The sequence below is a fragment of the Chrysochloris asiatica genome, unplaced genomic scaffold, assembly GCF_000296735.1.
Source record: "Chrysochloris asiatica unplaced genomic scaffold, ChrAsi1.0 scaffold00038, whole genome shotgun sequence".
In the NCBI taxonomy this organism is placed as follows: domain Eukaryota; kingdom Metazoa; phylum Chordata; class Mammalia; order Afrosoricida; family Chrysochloridae; genus Chrysochloris; species Chrysochloris asiatica.
In genome coordinates this window covers 13470914-13485417 of record NW_006408556.1, presented here as the reverse complement: position 1 = coordinate 13485417, position 14504 = coordinate 13470914, and the positions used below count along the sequence as shown (strand labels likewise).

At 44.6% G+C, this 14504-nt stretch overlaps 1 protein-coding gene across 1 annotated transcript in view; it reads left to right on the top strand.

Annotated features, from left to right (window-relative positions):
• The window catches only part of TRERF1 (transcriptional regulating factor 1), a 289891-nt gene that overhangs the window by 109823 nt on the left and 165564 nt on the right, over positions 1-14504 (top strand). The window contains exon 2 of the mRNA XM_006860460.1: positions 12001-12082. The gene's annotated coding sequence lies outside the window, so the exon portion shown is untranslated. The remainder of the gene's footprint in view (positions 1-12000; positions 12083-14504) is intronic.

Here is a 14504-nt window from a genome sequence, read left to right as displayed (position 1 = left end):
GGACTTGAAATACTGATGAAGATCAAAGACTATATAGCCTTCAGTATGGGTTGTACCTCAGAGTAAAGAAAACAAACATTCTCACAACTGGACCAGTAAAGATCACGATGAATGGAGAAAAGAATGAAATTGTGAAAGTTGTAATTTTGCTTTGTCATTTTCATCCACAATCAACACGTGGAAGCAGCAGTCAAGAAATCAAACGATGCATTGCTTTAGGCAAATCTGCTACCCAAGACCTCTTTCAAGTGTTCAAAGGCAAAGATATCAGTTTGAGAACTAAGATTTGCTTGAGTCAAGCCATGCTATTTTCAGTAGCCTCATATGTATGCATATAAAAGTTGGACAATAAATAAGGAAGACCAGAGTAGAACCGATGAATTTGGGGTGATGTTGTTGGAGAAGAATATTAAAAGTACCATGGACTACCAGAAGAACAAATCTGTATTGAAGGAAGAACAGTCAGAATGTTCCTTAGAAGCTAGGATGGCAAGAGTTTGTTTCTCATACTTTAGGCATGTTATCAGGAGGACAAGTTCCTGGAGAAGGACATTGTGCTTGGTAAATTGGAAGGTCATCAAAGAAAAGCATAGGATCACCATGAGTTGGAGCTGACTCGGTGGTACCTAACAAATGTTTTCTTGATTAGGGAGAAATTTAGAAGGGATGATGTGTGTGGAACAGCAGACTGTTAAGTATTGATTGCTGTCATTTGTACAGTGTAGACCATGAGGAAGATGAAGGGTGGGTATGAGGGACTGGGAAGTAGTTTGTGGTTAGTGAAAGGATTTTCAGAAATAGATTTCTGTAGCGTTAAGAAAGGATAAAGTATTTTGAGGCCTGGGTTTTGTTTGGAGTCTCTGGGTGGTACAAACAGTTAATGCTCTCAACTATTAACTAAAAGGCTGGAGGTCTGAGTCCACCCAACACCACCTTGGAAGAAAAGTTTGTTAATCTACTTCTAAAACATTTCTATTGACACCATTCTTCTCTGACCCATATGGAAAGTTGGCATCAGCTGAATGACATTTGGTTCTAGTTGGGTTTTGTGGGGATTTGCCACGTGGCTGTAGGTGAGGAACAGATGATGGAGACCTTGGGCAGATATTGTCAAGCTCTGTCACCAGGGTCCTGGCGTGGCACAATGGGTTAATGCATGGGACTACAATGTCAGTTTGAACCACAAGGTCGGTGGTTCAAACTCACAATCCGCTCCTCGGAAACCCTATACAGGGTTGCTATGAGTCAGAACCAACTTGGTGGTACTTAACACAACAGTATCACCTGGATGAGGAGTGGCAAGTATGCAAATAAACAGGAGACTGGCCAGGAAACAGTGATAGTCATTGGTGGTGGTTGTTGTTCTGTCTCACAACAACAATAGGGTTTCCAAGGAGCTGCTGGTGGGTTTGAACTCCCAACCTTGTGATTAGAAGTCCAGTGATTGTTCTACAGCATCATACCAGGACTCCAGTAATTGGTCAATATTTGTAAAAATAGTCTTTCTGGGGAAACAAAAAGGTGGCAATTCTGTGTTAGTCCCTCACTTAAAACAAGCAAACAAAAACCAACCAAACCTCACAGCTTTTAACAAGTCTGTAAATACCAAAACTCAGAGCCACTGCAACACTAAGTTGTGAGTTGACAAATGTCCTGGTTTTGTCTTGGGCTGGCTGTGTAAGCTTAGACTGCCCCTTCATTTCTTAACTGCTGTAGACCAGTGGTTATCAGTGCCAAACCACTGCCTTGGAATTGATTTTGATTCACAGCAACCCGATAGGATGGAATAGAACTGCCATATAGGTTTCTGGGACTCCTGGTGTGATGCTGTAGTATTAGCACTGGACCATGAACCACAAAGTCAGCAGTTCAAACCCCACCAGCTACTCCTTGGAAACCCTGTATAAGGTCAATATGAGCAGAACCAACTCCATGACACTTAACAAAAGCATACAGGGTTTCTGAGACTGTAAATCTTAATAGGGCAGACAGCCTCATCGTTCTCCTGATCAGTTGCTGGTGGGTTTGAACTGCCGACCTTGTGGTTAGCAGCTCAATGCTTAGCTTACACTATTAGGACTCTTTTCTCAGCCCTGGAGGCACATTAAAATCACTGGGAAACGAAAAATACCTGACACCTAGTCCCACTCAGTCCCATGAAGTCACAGTTTTTGCTGGGAGGGCCTAGACATTTTTTAAATGCAGCCATTGTTGAGATCCCTGAACTTGGATCATCTAGTTCAAACCACACGGTCAGAGGTTCCAGCGTGCCTGCCACTTCACAGGAGAAAGATGAGCCTTTCTGCTTCCAGGAAGATTTTAAACAGCTCAGAAACCTTTTTACAGGCTCTCTATGAGTTGAAACCAACTCAATGGCATTTAGCAACAGCAACAGTGTCTCCTTTTGCCCTAAAACGTTATAATTTCATATTATATAATTTTGTTCCTTTGAAATACTGTACTGAAATGTTGTCTATTTCATACATACCAAGAAATAAATTATTTTTATGAAAAACTCCCTCTCATTTTCATTAGACCCATGATACAATGACAGTATCCTGTGTAGTTAATAAATCACAATCACATATGTAATAAAACATCAAAGAATTAATTTTTTGACCCAGGAGTTGAAAGCATGGATGGAATCTTTACTTGCTCATAATTCCCTCATTTCAGCAGAGTTACTGACTCATTGGGCCTGGGACCACCTCTGCTTATGATGAAGACCCTGAAAAGTTAGGAGAGAAGACATTACTGGCAGTGTTTTTGCTAGAATTCTTGTACACTGTAATTTGGAAACGAGAAGGTCCAGTTAGGTGAATCTTTATCAGATCTCAATTCTAAATGAAATGCGTGGTATTTAAAGAGACTTGGTGCTGTTTTATCTTTGTCATTGAACTTTTTGGTTTTTGTCTTTTCCTAAATGAGTCAATTTTCTTAAAAAAAGGAATCTAACTTAGGGAGGTAGGGGAACCACTGCAGGAGGGGCAAAGAGTGGGGATGGGTAGCAGAGCCACTGTTTGGGTTTAAATGGCTGGATCATTCAGGAGACAGAGTTATAATTGGGCTATTATCCAGGAGGCATGGCCCCAACAACCTATCTTTGAATCATAAACAAGTGGGAAATAACCTGGTGAGAGGTTGTTGTTGTTAAGTGTCATTGAGTTGGTTCCCACCCATAGTGACCCTGTAAAGAATTTCTGAGGATTGGCTGGTGAGCTTGAACTGCCGACCTTGGGGTTCAAACCAACTTTGCAGTCCAATGCATTAACCCACAGTGCCACACCAGGAGTCTTGGTGAGAGGTTGTTGTTGTTGTTGTCAGGCGCCATCGAGTCGGAACTGACTCATAGCAACCCCATGCACAGCAGAACAAAACAATGTCCGATCCTGGGCCAACCTCACTACCGCTGCCACACTTGACGCCATCAATGATGCCACCTGGCCGATCCATCTCGTTGGGGGTCTTCCTCTTTTTCTCTGACCCTCCACCTTACCCAGCATGGCATCCTTCTCCAGCGACTGTTCCCTCCGGACAATATGTCCAAAGTATGAGAGACGAAGCTTAGTCATCTTGGTCTCCAAGGAGCACTCTGGCTGCACTTCTTCCAAAACAGATCTATTGGTTCTTTTGGCAGTCCATGGCACTTTTAGTATTCTCCTCCAACACCACAACTCAAAGGCATCAATTCTTCTACAATCTTCCTTATTCACTGTCCAGCTTTCGCATCCATATGAGGTTATTGAAAATACCATGGCTTGGGTCAGGCGCACCTTAGTCCTCAAGCTGACATCTCTGCTCCTCAACACTTTAAAAAGTTCCTGTGCAGCAGATTTGCCCAATGCAATACGTCGTCTGATCTCTTCACTGCTGTTTCCATGAGAGGTAGAGGGGTTGAAAAATGATGTTGATGTTTAACCAAGTATTTATTTATTACAAGTATTTATTAGAGTCTGTCAGTTTGTCATTCTGCAGTGGCTTACATAGTGTATAATGTTGGAATCCATGCCACCGGTATTTCAAATACCAACAAGGTGACCCGCGAAACCTCTTATCATGAATGACACAGCTGGAATTTACTGTCACAGTGTTCAGACGAAACATACTAAGAAGAAAGACTTGGCCATCTATTTCTGACAATTAGCCAATGAAAACCTTACGGATCACAATACAATACTGTCCAGTACGGTACTGGAAGATGAAGGTTGGAAGTTGTTGAAAACACACAGAGGCTACAACAGTGGATATGAGGATACCGACGTTGTGAAGAAGGCATGGAACTGGGCAACGTTTTGTTCTGCTGTACATGGAGGAATTAGCAAACAACAAATTTATTAGAGAGCACATCCACCAAGCATACAGCTTTAACTCAAGCGTCAATCCACAGGTGTTTGGGAGACTCTGAACAAAGTGGAAAGAGCCTCCAGTCTTTCCATCCACTTGGGAAGATGGGACATAAGCCTACGTTTGTCCATGATTTGCCAGAACTTACAAATACATGGATGCAAGCTCTGCAGCGCCATACCTGTGTGAACAGTACACATGAAAATGTTGGTGCTCGACACTGTTCAAATCAGACAAAATGGCAACCTGCAGACCCAGTGTGAAGTTCTAGGAGATGTCATGAAATAGACTAGCAGCTAGAGGCTGCTGACTGGGACAGGTTGCTCTGTGTGACTGCCAGCACATCACTTCCTCTTTCTGTGCTAAGTTCCCCCAGCTCAAAGATGACCCTACCCAGCCCCTGATAATGGCCCAGAATACCCTCTGTCCTTGATGCCCAAGGGTGAGGGTAGCAAGCAGGAAGGAGCTGAAGGACTCTGGCTTTGGAAACCCAGAACAGCTCCGTGTGTTATGGCCCAGCTCCCTCACATGTTTGGGGTGTGGAGGAAGGCAGGGCAGGGAGCTTTGTGTATTTGGAGTGTTCATCGGGTCTGTTCTTTTAGTCTGTACTGACCCCTCCAGAAGTGCTGGACTTCATCTCTTCTGAGAGGTGTGCAGCCTCTTGTATTGTTCAGCGTGTTGTCTCAGTTTGTGACAAACTTCCTGTTTGGGTCTAGTCCAAGTCTCGAAGCACTGTGTGTTTTGAAACCTGGGCATGGACAGAGCCCTGGTGCTTCTATCTAACTGGCCTTGGGGCAGCCTGTTTGTGTTCTGCCCCTTTGCTGACCTTTGCCACCACACTTCTTTGCAAACCTTCTTTCTGGGAAATGCTCTGCCGAGTCTGTTCTTGTTTCTATTAGTGAGGATTGAGAGTGGTGAGGTCTGAAAGCTGGAAGGAGAGAGGGACCAACACTTATTGGACCCCTTATATAGTGCTAGGCACTGTGCTAGATGTTTTTATACATTTCTCGTTTTATCTGAGCCTCTCATTAGCTCATGCAGAACCAGGCTCAGAGATGTTCAGTGACCAGCCCAAAGTTGCACAGCCATTAGGTGGCAAGGTCAGGATTTGCACCTGTTGTTTTAGCTACACCATAAAGACCATATTGCCCTTTTAGGTCCATTGGTTTGGAATGGACCATGACTTCTTATTGTGCATCTTGTCGGACAAGGTTATCTCGAACCTTATAGTTTTCTCTCAGAAAACTGTTACATTCTGCTGTAGCAGAAATGATCTTGTCAGTTTGGTGGCGGTGGTGGTTGTGCGCTATCAAGTTGGCTCCAACTCCTAGTGACCCTGTACAGGGTTTCTGAGGCTGTAAATCTTTACATGAGCAGAACCCTCATCTTTCTCCTGTGGAGAGACTGGTAGATTTGAACCGCTGACCTTGTGGTTAGCAGCCCAGTTCCTTCTGTAACAGTCTAGGAAGTTAGAAGTCTGAATTCAAAGTGCCAGCTCTAGGCAAAGGCTTACTCTCTCTGTCAGCTCTGGGGCAAGGCCTGTATCTCCCGTCAACATGTGTGGGGTTGGCAGCTTTGGCAGTCTCCGTGGGCCCTGACATCAGTTTTTCCCTGGGTTTAGGAGTTTCACAAAGCAGGGCCCCTGGGTCCAAAGGTCTGCTCCACACCTGGCTCTTCTTTCTCCGTGGGGCTAAGATCCCTCTGATCTCTGCTTACTGGTTTCATTTCTTTTATATCTCAAAAGAGATTGACTCAAGGTACAGCCTAATCCTGTAGATTGATTGGATCCTGCCTCATTAAGCTCATAAAAGTAAGGATTTACAACACACAGGATCATGACATCAGATCACAAAATGGAGGGTGATGATTACATAACACTGGGACTCTTGGCGCAGCCCAGCTGACACAGATTTGTGTGTGTGTGTGTGTGTGTGTGTGTGTGTGTGTGTGGAGAGGGGAGGCTCCCTTTTTATTCAGGTGCTGCCTGTTCTGTCTGAGTGTGGGTAATTTGATCCAGCCATTCTCCTTTGTGGCCCTGGGAATCTCTGCATTCTTGAGTGGTGGTCCATGCAACAAATGCGTGGGGGCCCTTTCTGACGTTCTCTGGCTTATGAGGGGGAATGAAAATCAAACTTAAAGCCGACTCCTATGAAGTGGAGGTCAGACATGCTTCCACCCTACAACCTTCTTTACCCTGTTCTGACACCAACCATCCCTCCCACAGCACTTCATTCTCTGCTTCACATCTGGGTTCTAATAATCCATTGCTGTGACCACACAGAACTCATAATGATACTCACAATTATGGGGTTTATCAGGGATGTAAACAGGATACATACAGTTCAGGATCAGAAGCAGCTCTGGATGCAGCAGTTCTCCAGTCAGGAAGGCCTCTTGTCTGCCATACTGCAGGCCACCTAACTCTTGTCTTCAGCCTCTCAGCCATGTCATCTCATGGCCTCTGCCCTGCTCTGGCAAGTGTTTTCCAAAGGACAAGCCAACTTCTTGTATGTTGACACTTAGCTGTACTCGTTCCGTGGGCAGGGGGAAGCCTGCCGCTGCTCGGTCTCTCCATGCTACCACCTCTGCCACTACGCCTGCTGTCACTGCTTTTCTAGGTAGGAATCTCATGCTCCACTCAGCCTTTTCCTTTGGATGGTCCTGGGACCATCTGTTCCTGCTTTTCTGAGATGGCTCCTTTTTAACCCTAGTGCAATGGCAAAATGAATCAATCTCAGCCTTAGAATCCTGTAGACCTTCTTATTTATTTACATGATCCTACCCAGCCACTTGGTGGGAATTAAGAAAACTTTGGATAGAAAAGTCATTCGAAGTAAATTCAAAGTACTACAGTCCATGGCTGATGATTGAAGTAGCTTGAGGTCACCTTCCAAATTCCCACGTACTGTTGCTATTAGTTTCAGTCTAGACTCGATGGCACCTAACAACAACAACAACAACAAAGTGGATTCCAACTCACGGTGACCCCATGTGTTACAGGGTGGAGCTATGCTTTTGGGTTTTGTTAGCTGTAATGTTGATGGAAGCAGGTTGCCGGGCCTTGTTTGCAGGTGCCCCTGGGTAGGTTCAAAGAGCCAACATTTGGGTTAGCAGTCAAGCACAAACTGTTGACACCAGTGAGGCACCTTTTCCCACGGATACAGGACCTTTGTTCCATTCTCTGAGTGTGCTCAGTACAGACCATTCTGTAGGTCACCATGAATTTCTGCCCTCAGCCAGATTTCTCATACTCAAGTTCTTCCCTTGAAGAGAGAGAAGATAGACTACCTATGTCTATGGAGGCATGTGAAGAGCTACTAAGGAAGGATACCAAGACTAGAATATGTAGATGAGGGGAGAGCAAAGCCAGCCATTATCCATACTTGAATAGCTGTTCTACAAGGCGTCAGACTGGTGCCTCCTGCAAAGGAAGAATAGGTGTACTTCCAAAACCCACTAGAAGTCCCTATGGTTCTCCTGTATTTCATAGAAAATTTATGAAATTATATCATCTGAGCTTCATCAGAATTGATCTGTTCAGGAAATGTTCAGCATCTGAGACACCGTGGTGGGCAGCGGGCAATTCCAAGCATTTTCAATACAGTTGATACCCTCAAGGGTTTTGTGGACTACATGGGTAAGTGGAGCACTTGCAGAGAAAAGCTGCATGCAGTGAGCTCAGCAGGCCGGAGTGGTCCAGCTCAGGAGACATTAGAGAGGAAGGCAGAAAAGCAAGAGCTGAGAGAAGGAAAGGCCTTCTTTGGACTGATCTGCATGGAAGGAACGTGTTGGACACTGGACCCTTGGGTGCATGGAAAGTGGTGGGTACACTCACTGTAGGAGGTGGAACAGAGAGTGAAGAAGGAGATTTGCATTTTTTATAAAGGGTACTAGGGGACAGCTATGAATTTAATGGGACAGGGATAGGAAAGAAGAATGCTTTAAGAAGATTTTGTCTGGATGTGTGGACTCTGAATGGGGGATGCAGGCAAGTGAGTTAGAAGACACTTATCATGTTGAATTTTGAGGAATGAAATGTTGAGGACTTGGACTACGGGTGGCTGTATGGATAGAAAGGAGGGACAACGAGATAATATGACAGACAGGATTTAAAATACCAGCTCTACCACTTGCTAAGGAGCTCTGGTAGCATAGTGGTTACGAATCGGGCTGCTAACCTCAGGGTCAGCAGTTTGAAACTATCAGCTGTTCCGTAGGAGAAAGATGCGGCTTTCTGCTCCCATAAAGATTTGCAGCCTCTGAAACCCTATGCAGGGTCACTATGAGTCGGAACCGACTCCACGGCACATAACAACAACAACAACCAGTTGCTACTTGTGTGACTCTGAGCAAGTTACTTTATCTCTTTGAACCTCAGAGTCATCACCTGTAAATAGAGGCAACACATACTTCACAGGACGATTGTGTGAGGATTTTAACTTGTAAGACATACAGCACAGAGTTGTTGTTAGTGCCGTCGAGTCGGTTCTGACTCTTAGCAACCCTATGTAGGGTTTCCAAGGACCCGCTGGGGGTTTGAACCACCGACTTTGCGGTTAGCAGTCCAGTGCCACAGTGGTCAATAAATATGAAGGGGTTTCAAAAAGTTTGTGAAAAAATTTATCATCTTTTCATTCTATTTTACCATAAACTTTTTGAGGCCCCTTGGTCCAAGTCCTCTTACGTTATAAAAGGCATTATTTTGTTATTGCCTGTGAGGAGTGATCTGGGAGTGGAGAATGAGGACTCCTAGGTTTTAAATCTGGGCATCTGGGAGAAGAATGCACCGTAAATACAATTGGGTAGAACTGTTTGGGGTTCTTCATATTCAGTTTTAGGAAGACCATTCTCTTAAACTCAGACTGCTAAACTCAGAGCTGTCAGAACAAAGCCCACCACCCACACAGTCTGAATGCCTACTAATAACTGCTGCTAGTTCTACCTTGCTAAATGCTCAGCCACTCACTGAAAGGCTGGCGGTTAGAATTCACTGAGGTGCTGTAGCAGAAAGATCTGGTGATCTGCTTCAGTTAAGATTGTTGTTGTTTTTGTTGTTGTTAGGTGCCGTGGAGTCGGTTCCAACTCAAAGCAGCCCTGTACAGGGTTTCTGAGGCTGGAAATCTTTACGGGAGCAGAAAGCCTATCTTTCTCCCACAGAACAGCTGGTAGTTGCAAACTGCTGACCCTCAGGTTCGCAGCCCGATTTGTAACCACTACGCTACAGGAAAACCCCAGGGGCAGTTCTGCTGTCACATGGGGTCACTGTGAGTTGACTTAGTTGTACACCACCACAACTGTTTCTGCTGACCCTCAGTAGTGCTGGCCAGCCCAGCTGTCCCTTGCATCACAAATTAGCGCTGGAATCAGGACAGGCAAATTTGTTGCCACAGCTAAGCTCCCTTCATTTATTCACTAAAAAAGTCAAGTTGCTCAGGAACAAATACCCTTGGGCTCTGTGCCCCCTCCCATGCATTTATCCGCATCCTGGCTCCTCCCTACCTGCTTTCTTTCCACTACAAGTGAGACACAATGCCTCCTCCTAGCCAGAAAGAAAGACCCTCTCTCCATGTACACATACCCCCATACCTTGTGAACCTGATCCCCATTTCAGTCACTCATCACTCAAGTCTTTCCTCAAACCTCTATCCTCCTCTCCTTCTCATTCCCTTTACTCTCCTCTCACAGACAGACATCTGCGAAGAATCTGTCCTCAGGTTTTGCTCCCTCACATCCTGTCCATGCAGACACAACCCACTGAGGCTGACTGTGGGAAGTGTGCCTGGCTCGAGGCGGGCTCCTGCCTTCCACAGCTCTGTGGAGCCCATGGCCTCCATGTTGCCACATCCAACAGACACTCAGTCCTTAGCTTTTTTTCTTGCTCTCTTTCTGCTGTTTTTCACACTGTGGACAACTAACTGCCTCCTTCTTGCAAGTCTTCGTTACTTCTGGCTTTTTTGATACCAGAAAAAATACCATAAATCTCTCAACTATTTCTTGGATACATACTGTATGCGAGGTTCTAGAACTTACTGTAATACAATGTCCCTGCTTTCAGGAAGTTTATATTCTAGTGTGAGGGAAGAGAGATGGATGGGAGAAAATGCAAGGTGGTTTATAAAAGCTACACAGAAATAGGGATAGGAACTGTGCTACAGGGGTATACATAGACGGGCTTACTGGAAGGTGACATTAGAGCAGAACCTGAAGGAAGTAAAGGACTCCTGTGTGAAGAGTGTGTTCCGGGCAGAGGGAAGAGCAAGGCCTTGAAGCAGGAGCCCGGCTTGGGACGTTTGAGGAAGCCATTGTGGCTACAGGAAATGAGGAAGGGAGAGTAAGAGAAGAGGCCAGAGAAGGGGCCAGGTCGGGTCATATGGGCCTCACAGGTGGTCATTTCAAGGGCTTTGCTTTGAGAAAGATGAAACACTATGGGAGCAGAGGAATGATTTTTTTTTTTTTTTTAACTTTTTATTGTGAGTTGAGTAAAAGTTTACAGGGCAGATCATGACTTTTACATTCAACAAATCATACACCTTGTTTCATTACAATGATTATAATCTCCTCCATGTACTATCATTTAACAGTATTTCTCTCTATTCACTTTAGCTCCTTTTTTTTGTTTGTTTGTTTTAACACTCAGGCATATATAACAATTTACACCACCAAAGGGCACATTCTGCAAGTCTGCTTCCTGGCTGCCAGCTCTCAATCTCTCTATTCCCATGAATCTAGAATCCTCCACTGCTCCCTTTCTCCATGTCCCCATTTCTGCCTCCTTCTCTGTGTCGCTGCTTCTCTGGATAAGGTCCCGCATTCCACTTGTGCGCATCTCCCTTGATGGTCTCAGGGTCCGCAGAGGAATAATTTTTAAAATCATCACTTAGACTGCTAAAAGGAGTGTAAATTGTAGAAGGGTGAAGGTGAAGTCAGGAGACTTTTTGTAGGTAGAAGGTCATGGCAGTAACCTAGTGAGAAGCTGGTAGCTTGGACCAAAGTGGTACTGGTGGGTTGCGGTGGTAAGAAGTGATGAAACTTTGGATATACTGGGTCGTCCCTGACTTACAGCAAGGTTCCATTCTGAAGACTGTTGTTAAGTCAGTTCTGATGTAAGTCAAATTCCTCTTCTTTTTTTTTTTTTCTTTTTCTTTTTCTTCACTATTACTTCTTTCCTTATCGGTATCTTTGTAAATCGATCTTTTGAATATCTGAGGAAAAAAACATCAAATCATGTGCTACAGCATTGTATGTAGTACATGTTACTAATGATAAGATGTACAAAAAGAATAAAAAGTGTGGTTCATCATAACTTAAATGCATCACAAGTTGGACTTATATGTTGAAAATAATGTTGACATCCTGCACTGATGGGTTAGATGTGGGGTGTGAGAGTAAGACTGGGTCACAGCAATGCCTCCTGGGTTTGGGGCCTGAGTAACTAGAAGAATGTCAGATGTCTTTGTCTCCTAAGTCCTCTCCTCCCTCAGGGACTTTCCTCAGCAGCCTTTGCTGGGTTGTCTTCCTCGGGAAGTCTATCAAGTGTTAGGTTCTTCAGGGTTCTATCCTTGGTTGCTTCCCCAGCGTCTTTCTGGTTAATATTACCTGTTCCCATGGTGAAGCATGATATCCTTCCTGAATGTGCTGTTTGGGTCTCTCCTACAGGTCCTGGCTCAGAAGGATGCTGAAGGAGGAGGACCCGGAAGCAGGACGACCCTGAAAGACTGAGCCCCTTACCCTGAAACAGGTAGCATCTCTGGAATCCTTGGTGTCTGAATGTCTTATGGGGAGTAATAAGATCGCTTCTTAGGATAGAATGAGGGAGTTTGATTACTAGGACTGGAAAAGAGAAGCTATTTGAATAGGCTATCTCTGGTAGGTGGAATGCAGCCAGGCTACATGACCAGGAAGGTGTCAGGAGACCAATGTTCTCACTGAACTCCCGTTGTGGTGTGGTAAGTGGGAGGAAGGCTGTTTTGCTCCTGGACACTGTAGATTTGTGGAACAGTGATGGTAGATCCACTTGTTGGGACCCAGCATCTTCTGAAACAGAGTCTGTCTTGCTCTGTTGACGTTGCAAGATTGTTGTGAATAATTGAGGACCTACAAGACATTATGTGGATGATGGCACAAGAAATGGTTAGAGGGAATTAGAGATGGCTGGAGTTTCTCTGAGAGAAACTCCACAGAGCCTGTCAGAGGCAGTCAAGACCAAGCAACCTTTAAGTTGGCCTTAGTTAGTATTTTTACTGATTTCTTAAAATCTCTTTTTGATCTCTTACAGTCTGTTTGTCCTTCTAGACACACCCAGGTTCTATGCAAAAGCTGTCAAAAGGGTCAAGTGTGTGTAATTAATTTTGGCTGTTGTTTGAGATTAAAAGCAAGATGATCTAGCAAGGTGACTATTTTCCACTGATTTTCTATAACTGGAAAAGGAGGATGGTGGGGCTCATTTGATCTTTTCAGTGTATATATTTTTGCTTGTGTGATTTTATTATTTGGGTTTTTTGCTTGACATGTGCTACACTTTCTATTGCTCTTATGTGAGACTCGGAGTCATTTGCTTCAGGTTTGTGTATGTTTTTTTTAAATTGTCCCTGATTTTGATTGTATTTTTAAGCCATTGTGTCTTGAGGTTCCAACTGGAAACGATGACTTCCTATTGAAGACCCTAGAGAAGGAACTATTTATGAGGGTGTAGGCAGGGTAGAATAGTGTGTTACGGGTTGGGCTGCTAACCACAAGGTCAGCAGTTCAAATCTACCAACCACTTCGTAGGAGAAAAATGAGGCTTTCTACTCCTGTAAAGATTTATAACCCTGGAAACCCTATACAGGATCATTATGAGTCTGAACAGACTCAATGGCACACAACCACCACCACCGCCACCAGGCAGGGTTAGGAGTCCTGGAGTGGTGCTGTGAGTTAATGTCCCAGACTACAAGGTCAGTTTGAACTGCAAAATTGGCAGCTCAAGCTCACCAGTTGCTCCTTGGAAACCCTATACAGGGTCACTATGAGTCGAAATCGACTCCGTGGCAATTAACAACAATAACACCAACAAGTTGTGCAAATAATTAGTGTGCTTAGCAGATAATTGAGCACTTGGAGGTTCAAGCCCATCCACAGTCACTTCAGAACACAAGTCTATTGATCTACTTCCCAAAAATCAATCACTGAAAACCTTACAGTGCACAGTTCCAATCTGACACATGGGCCCACCCTGAGTCTCAGTCGACTTGACTGCAATGGTTAGGCAGAGTTAAGAGGAACCAGAAAGGATCTTGTAGCTTCTCAAGGCTAGCAACTTTAAGGAGCTGGTACCATGTCTGGGCCTGAAAGGAAGAGGTGGGGATTGCTAACCAGAACTGGGAAAGAAAAGCTCTCTGTGGTAGAGGGATACAGCCAACCTATAGCAAATGGCCAGGAAAGAGCCAGGAGAACAAATGTCCTCACTGAACGTCCCTCTCTCTACTCCAGTTCTCTGATGGTGCCTTGCATTCACCACATTCAACTGGAAGCTAGGAGGCAAGGCAGCCCCACAATGCTGCCCACAAAGACCAGAGCCTCTGGGGTACAGAGCAGAGTAGAGAAAGCTAGAAGAGCAGATGACACATGTCTGACATGACCCAGATGGCAGATTACTTGGATTATAAGTGATGTTTATACTTTAGAACCCAGAGGTTGATTGTTAGTTTGTTTAACTGGAACTTTGTCTGTCAGCGGCCTGGAACAACTGGCTGCGAGGGCTGGAGGAGAAAGGAATCTCCAGTCAGACCTCATTGTTTTTGTTGTTGAAAAGACTCTGGCAAATCAAGTGACTTGCCCAAGGCCGCTCAGTAATTCATTCAAGTTTTTCTGGACAACTATTAGATTTTCTTGGATAAACAACACAAAACACTTGAAGCAGTGAAGAAACAATGCAAAGAAAAGCCCATCAAGTGCCAGGAGAAAGCTGTGGATCAGTATGTGTTTTTCAAGTTATCACTTCAGATTCTTCTGGGTTGTGAGTCACAGAAAACCTAACTCAAAGGGACTTGAACAGCTTGGGATGAGTGTGTTCAAACACCTGCAAAGTACAGGGATGAGACCGAGTAGACTGCAGGGCCAGTGGCAAATGGGCTCCATGATGCCATCAGCAGTCCACTTTCTTTTCCTCTCTCTGCTTT